The sequence below is a fragment of the Pseudophryne corroboree genome, chromosome 4 (assembly GCF_028390025.1).
Source record: "Pseudophryne corroboree isolate aPseCor3 chromosome 4, aPseCor3.hap2, whole genome shotgun sequence".
Classification (NCBI taxonomy): Eukaryota; Metazoa; Chordata; class Amphibia; order Anura; family Myobatrachidae; genus Pseudophryne; species Pseudophryne corroboree.
Window position 1 is genome coordinate 618,053,335 of NC_086447.1, and position 23,861 is coordinate 618,077,195.

At 47.3% G+C, this 23,861-nt stretch overlaps 1 long non-coding RNA gene across 1 annotated transcript in view; it reads left to right on the forward strand.

The window, feature by feature from the left end:
• The first annotated feature begins 743 nt into the window (after window positions 1-743).
• The window catches only part of LOC134911645 (uncharacterized), a 60,714-nt gene continuing 37,596 nt past the window's right edge, over window positions 744-23,861 (forward strand). The window contains exons 1-2 of the long non-coding RNA XR_010176735.1: window positions 744-869; window positions 21,542-21,672. This is a non-coding gene — a long non-coding RNA (uncharacterized LOC134911645). The remainder of the gene's footprint in view (window positions 870-21,541; window positions 21,673-23,861) is intronic.

Sequence of the window (23,861 nt, forward strand, 5' to 3'; positions counted from 1 at the left end):
TTGCCTGCTCCCTTGGAACTGCTTCTTGTGACTTCCGGGTTCCGACTTTGGCTTTCTCCTGACCTGATTCTGCTTCTCCCCTGATACCGTCCTTTTCAGTTGCAGGGCCATAACCAGGTGGCAGTGCCCTGAGAGCTGGATTTGAGATGCAGGACTGAAAGCAGGGGACAGTGGGAGAAAAGCTGCCAGTCTGACTGGGTTAAAGTACTAAGCCACAGTCATTCCAGTTATGCAGTAATATTTTGCACCATCTACTATAAACTGTACACACATCTTCAATGAAGTGCCCAATACATTATCTGCTTAATGGTGCAGTAGTTAACACATCTGCTCACATCATCAGATACAGAAAACATAGGTATGGCTTTTAATGTATGTGCGGCTGCTCTCTAGCACATCCATGGTGAGGGAGAGGGAGGTGCCGGCAGAGACACATCACAGGGTCAGGCTGGCAGCTTTAATACAAGGATGAAAACTAAACCAGTTGCTGAAGTCAGTAGCACCACTCACACCTTCTATACTTTGACAGCACCAAGAAAAAACCCCAGCGTGTCTCAGCTGCCAGCCTGTCAGGAGAGGAGAGCGCGCCAGCGCGGCTGTGTCTGGCGCGGCGGCGTATAGCGGACTTCAAACCAGCTGCCGGTTCGTGAGCCAATCGGAGCTCGCGGACCGGCAGCCAATCAGGAGCTGCCGGTCCGCAAGCTCTGATTGGCTCACGAATCGGCGGCTGGTTTGAAGTCTGCTACATGCCGCCAGCGCCAGACATAGCCGCGCTGGCGGGCGCTCTCCTCTCCTGACTGACACTGTCACACCGTCACCCTGCCTCACTCACAGCCGCCCGGAGGAGCAGCAGCAGCAGTGCAGCAGCAGTAAGCAGCTGCAGCACTGGCTGCTGTGGGGGCAATTGTATACCTGGCACTATGGGGGCAATTGGCTGGCACTGTGGTGCATTTGTATGTATACCTGGCACTGTGGGGGCAATTGGCTGGCACTGTGGGGCATTTGTATGTATACCTGGCACTGTGGGGGCAATTGGCTGGCACTGTGGGGCATTTGTATGTATACCTGGCACTGTGTGGGCAATTGGCTGGCACTGTGGGGCATTTGTATGTATACCTAGCACTGTGGGGGCAATTGGCTGGCACTGTGGGGCATTTGTATGTATACCTGGCACTGTGGGGGCAATTGGCTGGCACTGTGGGGCATTTGTATGTATACCTGGCACTGTGGGGGCAATTGGCTGGCACTGTGGGGTATTTGTATGTATACCTGGCACTGTGGGGGCAATTGTTTACCTGGCACTGTGGGGGCTTTTGTATACCTGGCACTGTGAGGGCATTTGTATACCTGTCAGGTATACAATTGCCCCCACAGTCCCAGATCCACAATTGCCCCCACAGTGTCAGGTATTACCTGACTCTGTGGGGGCAATTGTGGATCTGGCACTGTGGGGGCATTTGTGGATCTGGCACTGTGGGGGCATTTGTGGATCTGGCACTGTGGGGGCATTTGTGGATCTGGCACTGTGGGGGCATTTGTATACCTGGCACTGTGGGGGCATTTGTATACCTGGCCACTGTGGGGGCAATTGTGGATCTGGCACTATGGGGGCAATTGTGGATCTGGCACTGCACTAATGGGGGCATATGTCTGTGTATCACGTCCCATTTTAATTGGACACACCCATTTTTTTGGGCGCACGCGCCAAAGGTGCGCGCACACAGTGCCTTTGTTGGGCACTCTCTGTCTGATTGGTCGCCACTTAGCCCCGCCGGGAGTGCACACAGACGCTCTCATTCTAGTGAATGGGGCGCGTGCGTGTCACGGACATGTGTACGCCCCAGACGCAGTGATAGGCCCAGGCACAGACGGAACTCCACCTGTAATGTAAGTAAGTAAGTCAGAACAAAAATATAATGCTATGGATTGTTTGAGGTAGGGGGGCCCCAAATCGGTATTTCGCTTAGGGCCCCATGAGGTCTAAATCCGCCTCTGCTGTACATAGATACCCAGACAGAGGGCCACAACCTGCAAATTAGGCGCAGTGAAGCCTAAACATCTTTCAAATGATAACATTTGGAAAAAAGCTATTTAACACTTATTTAGTGTAATTTTATTAACAGATCTTCATTTGTTTAAAAAAACAGAATCTGACATAAATAGCTATTATTTATATCATCTACTTATTTACAAAAGTAAAAGCTGAAATTTTGAGGATATTTTTGGGGAAAAATATTAGCCAGCAAATTGTTTAATACTTATGATACTATTAATTAGAGAAAATTATTTCTGTTTTTTCTCACATCATTTTTTTTTATTTTTATTTGCCATAAACGACATAAAAGCATGGATTCATCCAGCCCTATGTCAGTGGTTCACGTTAGTGGTGTTGTAATGTAATGGAGAATGTTTTCTTGGCACCCATTAAGCCAACAAAGCATTATTTATATGCCAAGGCCTACTTGAGATTTGTTGCTGACCATGTGCATGTCTTTGTGTCCATAGTCTACCTAGCTTTCTTATTGGACTATGTAAAATGTTTCTTTGTTGGGTCCGATAGTTTGCTAATGACTTGCACTCTACAATTGCAAACTTCTCCACCCAGCTAAAGCTGAGAGTGTAATGCAGGAGGTTCTGGACCATAATGCCTAGTCACATGTAAGAAACAATATTGCATCATCTTCATCCAGTGTACGCTTTAGAGAAATGTTTTTCGGAGTGCTTCTGTTGGAAATGTGTGTGTACATGCAATGTGTACATGCAGTGGTATGGCAGACGCATTGCACACCAGTGGAATGTGTCTTCACACAGTTAACAGTCCAGTGGCTTATCCAGTTGTGTGGTTTATTGAATAAAGTAGGTGCAGCTGTAGTGTTAAAGTATGAAGCAGAGCTTATAGTGGAGCTGGGTTGTAGTAGCCCACTAGTTGGTGTCTATACATGAATTGGTAGCGGGACAGGGTTGCTAGAACAGCACTAAGAGACAGGAAATGGTCGGGGGTGTGATATGCTTTACTGGCATTCGGGATGCTGGTGCTCAGAAGGCTGACAGCAGCATCCCGAAGGACAGAATTCTGACAGGATAGAAGGTAAATATACTTATCTTCCCCTAATACCCAGTAGAGGGAGCCTAGGGTGCACACCGGTAATGAGAGGTGTGACCCTGCGGAGACCTTTCAGTACTGCATACAAAGACAAGGTTGCAGGTGCACAATTCCAACACTACCAATTGATTAATAATAATCATTGCAATAAAATGTAGCATTTTAGGTAAGTATGGGTTCTTCGCATAGTTATAGCCATAAATAACAGCTTGTCCACCGCGTCCAGGTGACCTCATTAGTCGGGCAAGTACCTAACATATTGGGGGGTACAAGTCTGGGTCACGGGACACCCCAAACACAAGCAGCCGAGTGACCTCAGGGCAACACTAGAGTGAAATAAATTGAAGCTAGTTAGGATAGTGAGAGAGGCTGCTGAAAAACAGCAGTGGTAAAATAGTGAAAGAGTCCTGCACAAATGTACATTAGATTGTCAGATGGGGGGGTGGATTTCTGGGGTGTGGGTTCCCCTGGACTGCTGTGGCTGGTTGGCCTCAGAAGCAACACAGCTTAACACTTAATTTGGTATTTCCTTTCATCTTTATTGTGTGCATTGTTTCAATGTAACTAATTTCCCGCCTTTCTCACTACTTTATTTCTCACCACATTACCTCTCACTATTTTACCACTGCTGTTTTTCAGCAGCCTCTAACTGCCCCGTGATGTGATCGCAAATCAATTATGATCGCATCAAAAAGAGGTAGATCCCTGCCTGCGCAGTATGGCTGCGTATGCAGGCTGTCCAGCACCATGATTCCTATCACAGGTCTCCTCCCCCCAACGCCATGTCACCGGCCCTGGACGCCTATTGTTTGTCAATCATGGCGCAATTGCATCATGCTAGCATGTGCACTGCGGCCGCTGGAGCATGCGCAAACAGCAAAGATGCTGCCTTCAGAGCGATCGGAGCCACAGCGATCAGCTTTAATTAAGGCCCTATTTTGGTCCAATATCCATTCTGGGGTATATTCAATTAGTGTCGGATCCATTCTGACATGCATTTGTCGGTATGGATCCGACAAGGGCTATTCAAAGCCCATTTCAATTCGAGAGCCGCAGGCAGACGGGGGACAGCAGCGCTGCAGGAGGATGTGGCAAAGCCGCCTGACCTCATGGCAACGTCCACCCGGCTCCGGCAAGCGGGACCTCACTTGCTGGAGCCGGGTGGACGCTGCCATGAGCGGCGGCTATTACACATCCTCCTGCAGCGTTGTGCTGTAGCGCTGCTGTCCTTTGTTTCCCCGCTGCTCTCCCCCGTCTGCCCGCGGCTCTCCCCCCTCTCCTCCTCTCAGGTCCCCCATCTCAGTTCGACTTTTTTTGAAGTCGAACTGAGATGGTCGGAAACCGGGCCAAAACCTGTCAAATTTGGCCCCGTTTCCCACAGAAGAACGCGAATTGGCAGCTATACTGCCGATTCACGTACTATTCAACAAGTCAAATTCCCTACTTTATCGAAATAAAAATGCTCGGGACTGAATAGGTCGGAACCCCTTCCGACCCTTAAAAGTCGAAAACTGACGTCTTTTCGACAAGACAGCAGTTTCGACCTTAATTGAATATACCCCTCTGACAAAATGCATAATATCTGGATCAGCACAGTCTTGCAGCCCGAAAAGTCACAGGCTGTGATCTTCTGTCATCTTCTGAAGCTTCCTTTTTACATTATTTCCCTCCTTAAATCCTCCCTTATGGCATACCTCCCAACTTTGTCCCCTTTGAAAGAGAGACACACGCGCGGCGAAGCCGCTCGTGCTCCCGGAAAAGGGGCGTGGCCTACGTAAAAGGGCGTGGCTTCACGGGAGGACCCGCGATCGCGAGCCACGCCCCCCCCCCCCCGTTTTCGTCACTGAGGGGGCATGCCCAGCGCTCTGTGAGCCGCTGGCATGCCCCCTCTCCCTCTGACTTCAGTGAATAGACGCTGTGCGCATGCGCACAGCGTCTGTTCACCGCTGCTCTGCTAAGCAGGGCAGCGACAGACAGAGCCTCCCAACTGCCCCCCCCCCCCCCCCCACCGCGGGACACTGCGGCCCGCGGATGGGACAGCGGGACAGTCCCCAAAAAACGGGACTGTCCCGCGAAAATCGGGACAGTTGGGAGGTATGCCTTATGGTATATGTGATACTACTGACTCTGACAAGTGCAAATGGACATTGTAATATTGGAGGCTGCTTCAACAACTAGAGCCATTACATGCCAAAACTGAGACAAGCCAGGAGCAGGACAGTGAGTTTGTGGTTGGACATGAGGGCATAGGCGTGCGCACGAGCGGTGCACCCCCTAATGTCCGGCACCCCCGCACATCACGCCTGCGATCCGATCATCGCTGTCTGTGTGCTGCTATTGTTTCAGTGGTGCTACTACAACAGCACACAGATAGCGATGATTGGATCATCACCTGCTGCGCAGCGCTGGATGCTGGGCTGTCACTGCCCCTACTGCTGCGCGGCCCTGGTCAGACTCACATTCACAGCCTCCCAGGGGGTGGGTGGTTGGTCGCACAGCCCACCCGCCTTGTAGAGACCCGACTGCAGAGCTCGGGTTGCAGCAGCATGGAGCTGCTTATGAAGAGGTGAGTCCTGTAAACTGGGAGGGAACGCGGAGGTTTCCTGACTGTAGATGTGCTCCTATGTATCCTGACTAGCCGCAGCAGCTGGAGCTGGCTGTGACACCGTGAGCGGGCTGAATGATGAGCAGGTCAGAGTACACATAATACACCATACATACCATACATCTATATTAGTCGCCGTGAGTGCTGCCTACATTAATATATATATATATATATATATATATATATATCTTAGCTGAGCCAAGCAATCAGTAGTTTACTGAGTGCACCTATAGACTGTAGGTGTACTCAGTATGATTGCTTTGCTCAGCTAATATATATTTCTCTAACGTCCTAGTGGATGCTGGGGACTCCGTCAGGACCATGGGGATTAGCGGCTCCGCAGGAGACAGGGCACATCTAAAGAAAGCTTTTAGGATCACATGGTGTGTACTGGCTCCTCCCCCTATGACCCTCCTCCAAGCCTCAGTTAGGTTTTTGTGCCCGTCCGAGCAGGGTGCAATCTAGGTGGCTCTCCTAAAGAGCTGCTTAGAAAAAGTTTTTTTAGGTTTTAAATCTCAGTGAGTCCTGCTGGCAACAGGCTCACTGCATCGAGGGACTTAGGGGAGAGATTTTCAACTCACCTGCGTGCAGGATGGATTGGAGTCTTAGGCTACTGGACATAGCTTCAGAGGGAGTCGGAACACAGGTCATCCTGGGGTTCGTCCCGGAGCCGCGCCGCCGACCCCCCTTACAGATGCTGAAGATCGGAGGTCCGGAAACAGGCGGCAGAAGACTCTTCAGTCTTCATGAAGGTAGCGCACAGCATGGCAGCTGTGCGCCATTGTTGCTACACACTTCTCACTGACCAGTCACGGAGGGTGCAGGGCGCTGCTGGGGGCGCCCTGGGCAGCAATATTAAATACCTTTAGTGGCAAAGAATACATCACATATAGCCATTAAGGCTATATGTATGTATTTAACCCAGGCCAGATTTCTCAAAACCCGGGAGAAAAGCCCGCCGAAAAGGGGGCGGAGCTTATTCTCCTCAGCACTCAGCGCCATTTTCCTGCTCAGCTCCGCTGTGAGGAAGGCTCCCAGGACTCTCCCCTGCACTGCACTACAGAAACAGCGCTTATAACAAAAACAACACCTTTTAGGGTTGTTTATATACATTTATAGCGCTTTTGGTGTGTGCTGGCAAACTCTCCCTCTGTCTCCCCAAAGGGCTAAGGGGGTCCTGTCTTCGATTAGAGCATTCCCTGTGTGGCTGCTGTGTGTCGGTACGTGTGTGTCGACATGTATGAGGACGATGTTGGTGTGGAGGCAGAGCAATTGCCGGTAATGGTGATGTCACCCCCTAGGGAGTCGACACCGGAATGGATGGCTTTAGTTATGGAATTACGTGATAATGTTAGTACATTACAAAAGTCAGTAGACGAAATGAGACGGCCGGAAAACCAGTCAGTACCGGCTCAGGCGTCTCAGACACCGTCAGGGGCTGTAAAACGTCCCTTACCTCAGTCAGTCGACACGGGTACCGACACAGATGAATCTAGTGTCGACGGTGAAGAAACAAACGTATTTTCCAACAGGGCCACACGTTATATGATCACGGCAATGAAGGAGGCTTTGCAGATCTCTGATACTGCTGGTACCTCAAAAAGGGGTATTATGTGGGGGGTGAAAAAACTACCTGTAGCTTTTCCAGAATCAGAGGAATTGAATGACGTGTGTGATGAAGCGTGGGTTAACCCAGATAGAAAACTGCTAATTTCTAAGAAGTTATTGGCATTATACCCTTTCCCACCAGAGGTTAGGACGCGCTGGGAAACACCCCCTAGGGTGGATAAGGCGCTCACACGTTTATCAAAGCAAGTGGCGTTGCCGTCTCCTGATACGGCCGCCCTCAAGGATCCAGCGGATAGGAGGCTGGAAACTACCCTGAAAAGTATATACACTCATACTGGTGTTATACTGCGACCGGCAATAGCCTCAGCCTGGATGTGCAGTGCTGGGGTAGTGTGGTTGGATTCCCTGACTGAAAATATTGATACCCTGGATAGGGACAGTATTTTATTGACTCTAGAGCAATTAAAGGATGCGTTTCTTTATATGCGAGATGCTCAGAGGGATATTTGTACTCTAGCATCAAGAGTAAGTGCGATGTCCATATCTGCCAGAAGAAGTTTATGGACACGACAGTGGTCAGGTGATGCGGATTCCAAACGGCATATGGAAGTATTGCCGTATAAAGGGGAGGAATTATTTGGCGTCGGTCTATCGGATCTGGTGACCACGGCAACGGCCGGGAAATCCACCTTTTTACCTCAGACCCCCTCCCAACAGAAAAAGACACCGTCTTTTCAGCCGCAGTCCTTTCGGTCCTATAAGAACAAGCGGGCAAAAGGACAGTCATATCTGCCCCGAGGCAGAGGAAAGGGTAAGAGAGGGCAGCAAGCAGCTCCTTCCCAGGAACAGAAGCCCTCCGCGGGTTCTGCAAAGCCCTCAGCATGACGCTGGGGCTTTACAAGCGGACTCAGAAACGGTGGGGGGTCGACTCAAGAATTTCAGCGCGCAGTGGGCTTGCTCACAGGTGGACCCCTGGATCCTGCAGATAATATCTCAGGGTTACAGGTTGGAATTCGAGAAGTCTCCTCCTCGCCGGTTCCTAAAGTCTGCTCTGCCAACGTCTCCCTCAGACAGGGCGACGGTATTGGAAGCCATTCACAAGCTGTATTCTCAGCAGGTGATAGTCAAGGTACCCCTCCTACAACAGGGAAAGGGGTATTATTCCACACTATTTGTGGTACCGAAGCCGGACGGCTCGGTAAGACCTATTCTAAATCTGAAATCTTTGAACCTGTACATACAAAAATTCAGGTTCAAGATGGAGTCACTCAGAGCAGTGATAGTGAATCTGGAAGAAGGGGACTTTATGGTGTCCCTGGACATAAAAGATGCTTATCTGCATGTCCCAATTTACCCCTCACACCAAGGGTATCTCAGGTTCGTGATACAAGACTGTCATTATCAGTTTCAAACGCTGCCGTTTGGTTTGTCCACGGCCCCTCGGGTCTTTACCAAGGTAATGACCGAAATGATGGTTCTTCTACGAAGAAAAGGCGTATTAATTATCCCTTACTTGGACGATCTCCTGATAAGGGCAAAGTCCAGAGAACAGCTGGAAGTCGGTGTAGCACTAACCCAAGTAGTGCTTCAGCAACACGGGTGGATTCTGAATCTTCCAAAATCTCAATTGACCCCGACAACACGTCTGCTGTTCCTGGGAATGATTCTGGACACGGTTCAGAAAAAGGTGTTTCTCCCGGAGGAGAAAGCAAGGGAGTTATCCGAACTGGTCAGGAACCTCCTAAAACCAGGAACTGTGTCAGTACATCAATGCACAAGAGTCCTGGGAAAGATGGTGGCTTCTTACGAAGCAATTCCATTCGGCAGATTCCATGCACGAACATTTCAGTGGGATCTGCTGGACAAATGGTCCGGATCGCATCTGCACATGCATCAGCGGATAACACTGTCACCAAGAACAAGGTTGTCTCTCCTGTGGTGGTTGCAGAGTGCCCATCTGTTAGAGGGCCGCAGGTTCGGCATACAGGACTGGGTCCTGGTGACTACGGATGCCAGCCTACGGGGCTGGGGAGCAGTCACACAGGGAAGAAACTTCCAGGGTGTATGGTCAGACCTGGAGACGTCTCTTCACATAAATATACTGGAGCTAAGAGCGATATACAATGCTCTAAGCTTGGCAAAACCGCTGCTTCAGGGTCAGCCGGTGTTGATCCAGTCGGACAACATCACGGCAGTCGCCCACGTAAACAGACAAGGCGGCACGAGAAGCAGAAGAGCAATGACAGAAGCTGCAAGGATTCTTCGCTTGGCGGAAAATCATGTCATAGCACTGTCAGCAGTGTTCATCCCGGGAGTGGACAACTGGGAAGCAGACTTCCTCAGCAGACACGACCTTCACCCGGGAGAGTGGGGACTTCATCCGGAAGTTTTCCACATGATTGTGAACCGTTGGGAAAAACCAAAGGTGGATATGATGGCGTCTCGCCTCAACAAAAAACTGGACAGATATTGCGCCAGGTCAAGAGACCCTCAGGCAATAGCTGTGGACGCTCTGGTAACACCATGGGTGTACCAGTCAGTGTATGTGTTTCCTCCTCTGCCTCTCATACCAAAGGTACTGAGAATTATTCGGAAAAGGGGAGTAAGAACAATACTAGTGGCTCCGGATTGGCCAAGAAGAACTTGGTATCCGGAACTTCAAGAGATGCTCACGGAGGATCCGTGGCCTCTACCTCTAAGAAGGGATCTGCTTCAGCAGGGACCTTGTATGTTCCAAGACTTACCGCGACTGCGTTTGACGGCATGGCGGTTGAACGCCGGATTCTAAAAGAAAAGGGCATTCCAGAGGAAGTTATTCCTACCTTGATTAAGGCTAGGAAGGAAGTGACCGCACAAAATTATCACCGCATTTGGAGAAAATATGTTGCGTGGTGTGAAGCCAAGAAGGCCCCAACGGAAGAATTTCAATTGGGTCGTTTCTTACATTTCCTGCAGGCAGGATTGTCTATGGGCCTCAAATTGGGGTCTATTAAAGTTCAAATTTCGGCCTTATCAATCTTCTTCCAGAAGGAATTGGCTTCAGTGCCTGAAGTACAAACTTTTGTCAAGGGTGTACTACATATACAGCCCCCGATTGTGCCCCCAGTGGCACCGTGGGATCTAAACGTAGTTTTGGATTTTCTCAAATCTCATTGGTTTGAGCCTCTCAAATCTGTAGATTTGAAGTATCTTACATGGAAAGTAACCATGCTACTGGCCCTGGCTTCAGCCAGGAGAGTTTCAGAGTTGGCGGCTTTATCGTACAAAAGCCCATATCTGATTTTCCATTCGGACAGGGCAGAACTGCGGACACGTCCTCATTTTCTCCCTAAGGTGGTTTCGGCTTTTCACTTGAACCAGCCTATTGTGGTGCCTGCGGCTACTAGCGACTTGGAGGACTCCAAGTTACTGGACGTTGTCAGAGCATTAAAAATATATATTTCAAGGACAGCTGGAGTCAGAAAATCTGACTCGTTGTTTATATTGTATGCACCCAACAAGATGGGTGCTCCTGCGTCTAAGCAGACGATTGCGCGTTGGATCTGTAGCACAATCCAACTTGCACATTCTGTGGCAGGCCTGCCACAGCCTAAATCTGTAAAGGCCCACTCCACAAGGAAGGTGGGCTCATCTTGGGCGGCTGCCCGAGGGGTCTCGGCCTTACAACTTTGCCGAGCAGCTACGTGGTCAGGGGAGAACACGTTTGTAAAATTTTACAAATTTGATACTCTGGCTAAGGAGGACCTGGAGTTCTCTCATTCGGTGCTGCAGAGTCATCCGCACTCTCCCGCCCGTTTGGGAGCTTTGGTATAATCCCCATGGTCCTGACGGAGTCCCCAGCATCCACTAGGACGTTAGAGAAAATAAGAATTTACTTACCGATAATTCTATTTCTCATAGTCTGTAGTGGATGCTGGGCGCCCATCCCAAGTGCGGATTGTCTGCAATACTTGTACATAGTTATTGTTACAAAAATCGGGTTATTATTATTGTTGTGAGCCATCTTTTCAGAGGCTACTTCGTTTGTTATCATACTGTTAACTGGGTTCAGATCACAAGTTGTACAGTGTGATTGGTGTGGCTGGTATGAGTCTTACCCGGGATTCAAGATCCTTCCTTATTGTGTACGCTCGTCCGGGCACAGTACCTAACTGAGGCTTGAAGGAGGGTCATAGGGGGAGGAGCCAGTACACACCATGTGATCCTAAAAGCTTTCTTTAGATGTGCCCTGTCTCCTGCGGAGCCGCTAATCCCCATGGTCCTGACGGAGTCCCCAGCATCCACTACGGACTATGAGAAATAGAATTATCGGTAAGTAAATTCTTATTATATATATATATATATATATATATATATAAAACGAGTTTTATGGTAAGAACTTACCTTTGATAAAACTCTTTCTGCGAGGTACACTGGGTTCCACAAGGATAGACATAGGGGGTGTAGAGTAGGATCTTGATCCGAGGCACCAACAGGCTGAAAAGCTTTGACGGTTCCCAGAATGCATAGCGCCGCCTCCTATATCACCCCGCCTCCCAGCACAGGAGCTCAGTTTAGTTAACCAGCCCAATGCAGTAGCAGGAAAAGAGACGACAACGGTTAGTAGCCACATACACCACACTCTCACGACAGGAGAAGTGTCAGCGGCTAATGCCATACCAACCCAAAGAAGCTAAGTTCGTCAGGGTGGGCGCCTTGTGGAGCTCAGTGTACCTCGCAGAAAGAGTTTTAACAAAGGTAAGTTCTTACCATAAAACTCGTTTTCTGCTGCGGGGTACACTGGGCTCCACAAGGATAGACATAGGGTATGTCCTAAAGCAGTTCCTTATGGGAGGGGACGCACTGTAGCGGGCACAAGAACCCAGCGTCCAAAGGAAGCATCCTGGGAAGCGGCAGTATCGATGGCATAGAACCTTATAAACGTGTTCAAGGAGGACCACGTAGCCGCCTTGCACAATTGTTCAAAGGTCGCACCACAGCAGGCCGCCCAAGAAGGTCCAACAGACCGAGTAGAATGGGTCGTAATGTGAGCAGGAGCTGATAGACCAGCCCTCACATAAGCATGTGCAATCACCATTCTAATCCATCTGGCCAGAGTTTGCTTGTGAGCAGGCCAGCCCCGTTTGTGAAATCCAAACAGCACAAAGAGAGAATCAGATTTCCTAATAGAAGCAGTTCTCTTCACATAGATACGGAGAGCCCGTACCACATCCAAAGACCACTGTTTGGGAGACAGATCAGGAGAAACAAGTGCCGAAACCACGATCTCCTGGTTAAGTTGGAACGAAGAAACCACCTTAGGTAAATATCCGTGACGAGTCCTAAGAACCGCGGTGAAATATCAGATATGGGGAACTACAAGACAAGGCACCCAAATCCGACACTCTTATAGCTGAAGCAATAGCCAGCAAGAACACCACCTTAAGGGAAAGCCACTTAAGATCAGCCGAACCAAGAGGTTCAAACGGAGACTCTTGTAGCGCCTCCAAAACCACCGACAAATCCCAAGGAGCCACAGGCGGGACATAGGGAGGTTGAATATGCAACACACCCTGAGTAAAGGTATGCACATCAGGTAAGGTCGCAATCTTTCTCTGAAACCACACCAACAAGGCAGATATTTGAACCTTGAGGGAGGCCAGACGCAGGCCTAAGTCCAGGCCCTGCTGAAGAAAGGCCAACAACTTTGCTGTACTAAACTTGGAAGCGTCATAATCGTTAGATGCGCACCAAACAAAGTAAGAATGCCAGACCCTATAGTAAATCCGAGCAGAAGCCGGTTTCCGGGCCCGCAACATAGTTTGAATGACCGCCTCAGAAAACCCTTTAGCCCTTAAGACGGAAGCTTCAAGAGCCACGCCGTCAAAGACAGCCGGGCTAGGTCCTGGTAGACACAGGGGCCCTGAACGAGGAGGTCTGGGCGTTGTGGAAGTAGAATTGGACGCTCTGACGATAGGCCCTGCAGGTCTGAGAACCAGTGCCGTCTGGGCCACGCTGGAGTTATGAGAAGCAGATTTCCTTTTTCTTGCTTGAACTTCCGAATTACCCTGGGCAAGAGTGACACCGGAGGGAACACGTACGGCAGCCGAAACCTCCACGACACGGCCAGCGCATCCACGAATGCTGCTTGAGGATCCCTTGTCCTTGCTCCGAAGACCGGAACCTTGTGATTGTGTCGAGACGCCATCAGATCCACGTCTGGAAGGCCCCAATTTTCCACTAGTAGTTGAAACACTTCTGGATGGAGGCCCCACTCGTCGGCATGTATGTCCTGACGACTGAGAAAGTCCGCTTCCCAATTCAGGACTACCGGAATGAATATTGCCGATATGGCCGGTAGATGGCGTTCCGCCCAATGTGGAATCCGTGAGACTTCCTTCATTGCCAAGCAGCTTCGAGTGCCGCCTTGATGATTTATGTAAGCCACTGTGGTTGCGTTGTCCGACTGTACCTGAACAGGCTGGTTCTGAATTAAATGCTGGGCCAGGTTCAACGCATTGAAGACCGCCCGCAATTCCAGAATGTTGATCGAGAGGAGAGATTCCTCCTTGGTCCACCGACACTGAAGGGAGTGATGCTCCAGCACGGCGCCCCAACCTCTTAGACTGGCATCTGTCATCAACAGGACCCAGTTGGATATCCAGAATGGATGGCCCCTGCACAATTGTCGGCCCTGGAGCCACCATAGCAGCGACAGACGGACCTCCGGATTCAACAAGATCATGTGAGACCTGATCCGGTGAGGCAGGCCGTCCCATTTGGCTAGAATCAGCTTCTGGAGGGGGCGAGAATGGAATTGAGCATACTCCACCATGTCGAATGCTGACACCATGAGGCCCAGCACCTGCATCGCCGAATGTATCGACACTTGCAGACGAGAAAGGAAGCAACGAATCCTGTCCTGAAGCTTCAGGACTTTCTCCTGAGACAAGAACAACCTCTGGTTGTGAGTGTCCAATAGCGCTCCCAGGTGCACCATGCTCTGAGCAGGGACCAGGGAGGATTTCTTCCAGTTGATGAGCCACCCGTGGGCTTGTAGAAACCGGACAGTCATATCCAGATGACGTAGGAGAAGTTCTGGGAAATTTGCCAGGATTAACAAGTCGTCCAGATACGGCAGTATCCTGACCCCTTGACGGTAGAGAACCACCGTCATCACCGCCATAACTTTGGTGAAGACTCGCGGAGCTGTAGTTAAACCAAAAGGTAACACCCGAAACGGGTAATGGAGGTTGCCAAACGCAAACCTCAGGTATTGCTGATGTGACGCTGCTATAGGAATATGCAGGTAAGCATCCTGTATGTCCAGGGAGACCATGTAGTCCCCAGGTTCCAAGGCCAGAACTATAGAGCGAAGGGTTTCCATACGGAACTTGGAAACCTTCACAAACCTGTTCATTGCCTTGAGGTTGAGAATGGGCCGGGAGGACCCATTCGGTTTCTGGACTAGAAACAGCGGAGAATAGTACCCCCGGCCCCTCTGAGCAAGAGGCACCTGTACTACGACTCCTGAATGTAGAGTGTTTGCCTTTGTCTGGTCCAACGGGACGTCTGTCCGGCAAAATCAATGAGGGGGTCGGTTTTTGAAGGCTATGGCGTAACCTTGAGTGATGACTTCCCGTACCCAGGCATCTGAAGTGGTCTTCAACCATTCCTGGGTAAACCCTAGAAGCCATCCCCCCACCCTGGGATCCCCCAGGGGGAGGCCCGCCCCATCATGCGGCAGGCTGATCGGTCTTGGAAGCTGGCTGACGGGCCGCCCAGGCTCTTTTGGGCTTTGGCTTACCAGGTTTGGAAGTGCGGGCCTGCTTGTTGTACGCCTGGCCTTTTGCTTTACCTGAAGGACGAAAGGAGCGAAAGGAAGTACCTTTAGCCTTCGAGACAGAAGGAGCGGTACTTGGCAGACAGGCGGTTTTGGCCATAGCCAAGTCAGCCACAATCTTATTTAAGAACTCCACAAACAGAATATCTCCCTTGAAAGGGAGTACCTCCAGGGTTTTTCTAGAGTCCAGATCCACGGACCAGGATCTCAGCCACAAAATCCGGCGAGCCAGTACTGATGTAGTAGAGGCCTTGGCTGCAAGGATACCTGCATCAGAAGCCGCCTCTTTAATATAGCGAGAAGCTGTAACAATATACCGTATGAAAAGCATTGTCTAGCATGGTCAAAAGAGATTTCAGCTTCTAACTCCAAGGCCTATGCTTCAATAGCCTCAGCAGCCCATGTTGCTGCAATAGTGGGCCTTTGTGCGGCACCTGTGAGGGTGTAAATTGCTTTTAGACAACCCTCCACACATTTATCCATAGGCTCTTTTAGAGACGTGACGGTAGTGACAGGTAGAGCTGAGGAAACCACCATCCTAGCCACATGCGAGTCTATTGGAGGAGGTGTTTCCCAAATTTTAGACAGCTCTGGCGCGAGGGGATAGCGAGCCAGCATCTTCTTTTGAGGCACAAACTTCTTACCCGGGTTTTCCCTTGGTTCCTGACGTATATCCACTAGGTGGTCAGAGTGAGGTAAAATTTGTTTAACCACCTTCTGACGCTTGAACCTATCTGGTTTCTTAGGAGGGACAGATAGCTCGGGATCATCTGTAATCTGTAAAATCAACTTAATAGCCTCCAAAAGATCAGGAACATCCACATGTGAACCACCCTCCCCATCAGCAGTATCTGAGTCAGAATCTGTGGGGTCAGTGTAATTGCCATCTTCATCAGATGAGGTGTCAATGACAACTGTGGATTATGAGGAGATAAGAGCTCTCTTAGAGGACCTCTTAGGCTTAGGCGAGCGAGGGTCAGACTTTTTAGTAGTCAGGGACTGGTTCAACTTCTTCAGCTGAGCAGATAAATTGTCCGCCCACGGCGGATTAGCTGCAGGGACCACATACGGTTGTACCGGCATTGGGGGTCCCATAGGGGATGTTAATTTATTAACTAGAATGGATCTATTAGTAATCAATAAAGTAAATTAAATTATTGGTTCAATTGCAACAGACCCCAGAAACTTATCTGCACAAGTTTCAATTGGAAGAGCAGCTAAAAACAAATGTAAAGGGCCGCACTAGAGAGCCAATTAATCACAACAATGCCAGTGGTTCCAAATTAATAAAAATGTATTTAACACAGTAAAACATTTAAAATCCAAATTAATAAACAACGGACAGCACAAACATATACATATACACAGAGCAGTCAAGATACAAGTAGTAATCAAAGATGTAATTGTTACTTCTGCTTCATATGTTGCAATTTAATACATGCATGTATCTTATTCCTCAATGAGCAGTACATGATTCCAAAATATCAGGTAAGCAAATCTGATGACTCTTAAAAGCATATATAGAGAAAATAAAAGCTACATAAAACAATGTTTTCACAAAGGCTTAAAAATTAGGAATGGGGCTCATTCCAATAAATATTAAGCAAGCATAGTAAAAAACAGCAACAATTTAATAGGCACAGTCCTGCCACACATATAGGTAGCAAACGTACAAGAGACTTATAAAAATAGACAATTCATCTGTCCATAAATGCAGGTAGCACACGTACAGGATTGAATAATAAAAACAGATTATCTGTCCGCATATGGGGAGTCCAGACTTCCAGACTTATCCCCTTGATGAAGTCCACATAATAGGGCGAAACGCGTTGGACAGGGACCTGCTACTTACCCTCTGGACTCCCCATATGCGGACAGATAAGCTGTTTTTATTATTCAATCCTGTACGTGTGCTACCTACATTTATGGACAGATGAATTGCCTATTTTTATAAGTCTCTTGTACGTTTGCTACCTATATTTGTGGCAGGACTGTGCCTATTAAATTGTTGCTGTTTTTTACTATGCTTGCTTAATATTTATTGGAATGAGCCACATTCCTAATTTTTAAGCCGTTGTGAAAACATTGTTTTATGTAGCTTTTATCTTCTCTATACATGCTTTTAAGAGTCATCAGTTTTGCTTACCTGATATTTTGGAATGAGCCATATTCCTAACTTTTGAGCCGCTGTAAAAATTAGTGGTTTTTAAAAACAGTACACACTATGTTGCTTTTATCTTCTCTTTACATGCTCGGTTTCTAAGTGTCATCAGCCTGAAAGTATTTGAAGCTAAGTTGCTATTTATTTTTTTAGTAACTACACCTGACTGCACAGGTTTTATTCACCAACACTATTAGGCGCTTTTATTTACTCCATTTTTCTATCTTTATTCACATACTGTATAAGAGCTGCCACTCATTCACTGATGAGGTGTGTTGTGTAAAGAAACTATTCTTGACCCCGATTGTTCTATTAGATATACACAGGCGCTGTTCTTCACTGCTCTCAATATATATATATATATATATATAGACAGCGGTGTGGGGATCGGCACTCTGAAATAGGGGTACTAGGAATACTTGCTGCGGTGCCCTCTGTGATCCTGTGTGGGATCCAATATGGTGAGTAGAAAAAGCAGCGGCACTCAGTGAGTGCCGCTGCTTTTTCTACTCACCATATTGGATCCCACACAGGATCACAGAGGGCACCGCAGCAAGTATTCCTAGTACCCCTATTTCAGAGTGCCGATCCCCACACCGCTGTCTATTTGGGATAACCAGCACGCTGCCATGCAGGCAAAGTGTTTTGGAAAATATTCTGGATAAGGCACCAACGGGATATTCATTTACTTACTCTTTTCATACATATATCCAGGGAACATTGAATCTGTGTCACAGTTTTATACAGTGACTTTATTGATTTTTTTCTTCACTGGTGTGGGGTTTTTGATCCTCTGATCAACGCTGTTTGATCATCCAGTATATTCAACCCATATTGGGCTAACATGTCAGCACCGGATTCGGATATTGAAGCAGCTTGGGAATTGGCGCAACTTGACGCCAAGGAACGATACAGTTACTCTGACGCAGAGGCTCAAGCAATTCTTATTAAGCAAAAATTAGATGATGACCCTCCAATTTCTACTACAGAAGAATTATACCGTCAATGGCTTAAATTGAAACAGCGAGAGTGTGACTTTACATATCATGGTATTACATTATCGGACTATTACCGCACTAATCAAATACCGAGGGGATTTAGAATAAAAAATACCCCCACGATAGGCCGATATAGTATACCCTTTTGCAGACGATGGGTGGCAATCTTAAATAAGTGCTCCATGGACTTAATGTTGCTGGTAATAGAAGAGTCGACACGCGAATTGACACAGATTAAAGAGCAACTCACCACATTCGAGAGTGCTCACAAGTCAACTTTAACAGCCGACTCCACCACTAATTGGCTTGACAAGATTCAGGTCCATATGGAACAGTATAGGAGCAACTTGATTAAATACAAGAAAGAAAAATTGCAAAAAGTTCAATCTGATTATCAACAAAGAAGAGTCTATTCTTGGCTCAGTAACACCAACCCATCTCAACAGCGACCGACACACTTTAGGAGGTATCGACAGAGAAATCATCCGTTTGAGCAATCTGGCTCCAGTACATCTGTGAGCGAAACCGAACAACCTAGCACCCCCTCCACATCTAATACAGCAACGTACCCTTTAGGGGTGGCTACCCGGTCGGGACATCGCCCCGCCCCCGGACGAGGACGAGGCGGTCGGGGCAGAACAAAAGGATCCAACGTACGTCGACCACCACGCCGCTGACGGATTTAGTTATAAACTTATCCTCGACTCCACTTACTTTAACAGAACAAAGAGTTTTATCGCGAGGGTTATCATTTGTGCCAACCACCAAGCCGGATGACTTCACCGCACTAGTGGAAAATTATAAGTTCAACAGGACTTTACGTCTCAAAGAACATTTTGGAATTGCCGAGGGGCCTAAACATGACACCAATATTCCAGCAAAATTAAGAAATGTGGCTCCAAGATCCAAATTTGATCCTAATACGAATAATCCATCCATTAGGACTTTCTCGAGGATGTTGGAACAGTCATATCAACAGACTTCCACCATTACATGTCATCCTAATCTTACAAGTGAGGAACGGAGCGCTTTGAAGGACTTATCCACCAGGACTGACCTGATTATCAGGGAAGCAGATAAAGGGGGAGCTGTAGTTATACAGGACCTACCAGTATATGTGGCAGAGGGCAATCGTCTACTCTCTGATACTACCACATATAAGAGTTTAACATTTGATCCTACTATACAGTATAAAACAGAATTAGATTTGTTCTTGGCACATTGTGTAAGCACGGGTGCATTATCTAGTGATCAGGTAAAGGTCATGACAGTACAGTACCCCACCGTACCTTTATTTTACACAGTACCCAAAGTACACAAATCTTTGTCTAATCCACCGGGCCGACCTATAGTGTCGGCCAGAAAATCATTATATCACCCTATTTCTATTTTTTTGGATGCTTTTCTCAATCCATGCATTCAGGCAGTCCCTTCGTATCTGAAGGATACCACAGCTCTATTGGAGCACTTACAACGGTTGATTATCCCTTCAGAACAAGTACAGTTATGTAGTGCAGACGTTACTAGCCTCTACACCTGCATTCCACATGAAGCAGGTGTGGAGGCAGTACGGAAGTTAATCAATAATAATCCTTTATACTTGGGTCCCCCTATTGAAGTATTTCTACAACTGTTAACTTTAATTTTGACTCGTAATTATTTTTCATTTAATGGTCGTATTTTTTTACAGCTAACAGGCTGTGCGATGGGGTCCCCAGTGGCCCCATCGTACGCGAATGCCTACATGTATCAAGTGGAAACCCAATTGCTTGATAATTTACTAGGGTCATCTGTGTGCTTCTACAAGAGGTACATAGATGATCTCTTAATCTTTTGGAAAGGGCCTGCCCTATCATTATCTAAACTTTTGGATGACCATAATGCTTCTGAAAGTGTTGTGAAATTTACTTATCAGACTTCATCCCAAACCATACACTTTTTAGATGTGGCCATTTCTTTAGTTGATGGTGTTTTACAGACCAACCTTTATGTCAAACCCACAGACAGAAACTCTGTGTTGCATCATGCGAGCTTTCACCCTCTGTCTACACGAAAGGGTCTCCCGTATTCTCAGTTATTACGAGCCAGGCGTATTATCTCTGATCCCACACAGACAGTAAATACCATGGATCAAATGATAATTAAATTTGAAGAGCGGGGATACCCATATTCAGAGCTTTTGGCTAATAAGGCCAAAGCGCTTAGACAGACTAGGGAATCCCTATTGAACAGCACTGCTTCAACACGAGTGCAGAATAAAGACATCACTAGAATCCCATGGGTCAATAAATATACGACAGCTACCACTCCTCTGGTAAGGAAGGCCAAACAGCTTTGGCCAATGATAAGTACAGATAAATCCTTACCGGCACTGGCAGGTTCTAAATTACTCCCTAGCTACACTAGGGGTAAAAGTATTGCTGACACGGTCGTTAAATTGGATATTTTTCCTTTAACTAGACCTGGGCAATCACATTTCCTGCGTCCTAAACTTGGTTGTTATCGTTGCTTAGGTTGCTCCACCTGTAACACCCTTATGACGGGTCCCAATTTCAGCCACCCACTTACGGGTAAGAAATACACTATCAGGCATAGGGTAACTTGTACGTCTACACATGTAATTTACATGTTAAAATGTCCCTGTGGATTAGCCTATATAGGCAAAACACAGAGACAATTTCGGGAACGTATGGCACTGCATCGCAGTGCCATCAAATTGGCCATTGAGAAGGGCACTAGCGATCAACCTGTAGCCCGACATTGCGTACAAGCACGACATACGGTAGCCAGCATGCGGGCCATCATAATAGATCAAGTACCATTGTCACACCGTGCAGGAGATAGGAACAAGATCCTACTGCAACGAGAAAGCAGGTGGATCTTTGTTCTCAATACCCTGTCACCACGGGGTTTAAATGAGACCATGGGTCTCCAAAGCTTCCTATGATTATAGTGTGACTTTAGTTATCCCTATTTATCTTAAATAATAGTCCAATGGTGTAGGCAATAGATTTCTTCCAAAGACACTGTAATGTTGTTTACATATTGTCCTAAATCATTAATTGGCCAGTGTTAGGGGCAATGTATGTTGTAGACCCTATTATAATTGAATGTTATACCACCGGATATTCACTGGCTCGTCACTGCCTAGATCAGAGGATATAAGTTTTTAACCTTTATTGTATATATACTTTTTTAATGTTTTCTGTACCAGCGGACATGCTAAGTTTGGTGTCCGCTGCACAATAACCCTCACGCTTTCTTTGTTTATGTTTATTTTTAGTTGCTTAGCAACACTATTGTGACCGTCGGGATTGGCTCCCTGTCCGGCGCTGCTAACTGACGTCAGTGTCCGGGGACTCGTGGACACGCTGATACCCGGACGGACGCGGCGGCGGTGGCGGCGTCTGACAGGTGAGATGAATCCTGTACATGATTAATTGTTCAGCACGGGTATATATATGTTGTATGTACACTTGTATTGTTATATTGTCTGTCCCTGAAGACGGGGCTTGTTCCCCGAAACGCCGTAAGGACGTGATTAAAAGTTGTTTCTCATCATTTACTTCTGACTGCTGAGTGCCGCTGCTTTTTCTACTCACTATATATATATATATATATAACTGCTGGCAATAAGGACGGCACTTGAAGACTTTTAAAAGTGGTGAGACCAAAATGTGCTATTTATTCAACGTTTCGGGGTCGCAGCCCCTTCGTCAGGATGCTTAACAGTGATACAAACAGTGTTTAAATACCTGTACAGAGAGGAGGTCCACACCGCCGCCTCCGTCCGCGCTGCCCGGGTCCCGGTGCTAACGTCACTCCGCCGACAGGATATGACGCGACTCCGGCCCGTCTGGCTGGCGTGGTGAGGCTAGGACAGAGGTAACCAGGGAAACCATCAAACACTGCCGCGACAAACCAATCCGGTCACAGCCTATTGTAAATAGTGATGACAATCAATATTAAAGTGACCTGTGCATAACATCAACTAACCCACAATTATTGTCCCCTAAATTACCAACAATTAATGATAAAATGTAAATTCATGCATGGATAAAATATCGATCATACCTAATTAATACCCAGTACCTGATGAATACAACCAGCCGGTGCCATACAAAATGAACCTATTGTTAGTATAATACATGTAAATCCTATTGCTAAAACAACCACATGTCATTATCACATAAACAATTCTGCATTGCTCCAATAGTTACTGACAGTGATTGTAACCTGCAATACTTTAACAAGTCGATGGTATCTACAAAAAGTATCTTAAGCTGAGGGCTTCATTTAATCCCTTAGGGAATTGTGTATTTAAAATGAAAATCCATTTTGCTTCTACCTGTAGAAGTTTCTTGGACCTATCACCCCCACATATGGAGAATGGTACATGATCAATTATTTTATAGCGTAACGTCGCCATCCCATGCTTCGCTAGCACGAAGTGGCGCGCCACCGGTTGGCCACTATTACCTGATTTGATGGCTTCTCGTATGGCATACCGATGTTGTGCCATCCTCGTTTTGAAGGCACACTCTGTTTTGCCCACGTACGTCAGTCCACATGGGCACGTCAGTAAATAGATGACAAATTTAGAGTCACATGATAAGGGATATCTTATAAAATATTTCTTCCCCGTATGAGGGTGTTGGAAGGTGTCTCCGGCTATCAGATAGCTACAAGTAGTGCAGCCACTACACTTGTAGCACCCACTCTTACGTTTAAGGAAATTCAAATTAGGTTGGCCTTTACCAAATTTAGATATATCGGTTCTGACCACGTAGTCCCGTATGCTGCGGCTTCTAGAGTAGCTTGACAGCAATTTTGACTGGTATACATCTCCTAATTCCCTATCCGAAGCTACAATGGGCCACAGCTGTCTAGTGCGTTTAGCTAGGTTTTTACTGCTAGTATTATATCGTGTCACCCAGGGGGAGCCTACCCTTTAGCTGTTTTTGTTCACTAGATTTTAACAGCTGCTGGCGTGTGACTCTTAGTGCTTTGCACTTAGCTTGTTCCAGGAGATCCAGCGGGTACCCCCTTTCTCTAAATTTGATAACCATCTCCTCTAATTGTCTATCTCTGTCTGCCTCTATGTTATTAATGCGGCAGACACGTAAAAGTTGGGAATATGGCAAACCCCATACTGTGGACTGCGGGTGGAAACTATCAAATTTAAAAAGTTATTCCTATCAGTTGCCTTTGTGTATAACTTCGTATTAATGACACCCTCTTTAATCGAAATGCATACATCCAGAAAATTAATCTGTTCATCACTAACCTCTATGGTAAATTTGATCGGGCTCTGTGTGGAATTATGCTGTGCTATAATGGCCAGTAATTGGGATTTACCTCCCCAAAAAATCAACACATCATCAATATAGCGCTGGTATAGGCATAATTGTGACGAGATGGCTGTATTTTGAAGGAATAATTCCCTTTCCACCTCCCGGGACCCGGGCAGCGCAGACGGAGGCGGCGGTGTGGACCTCCTCTCTGTACAGGTATTTAAACACTGTTTGTATCACTGTTAAGCATCCTGACGAAGGTGCTGCGACCCCGAAACGTTGAATAAATAGCACATTTTGGTTTCACCA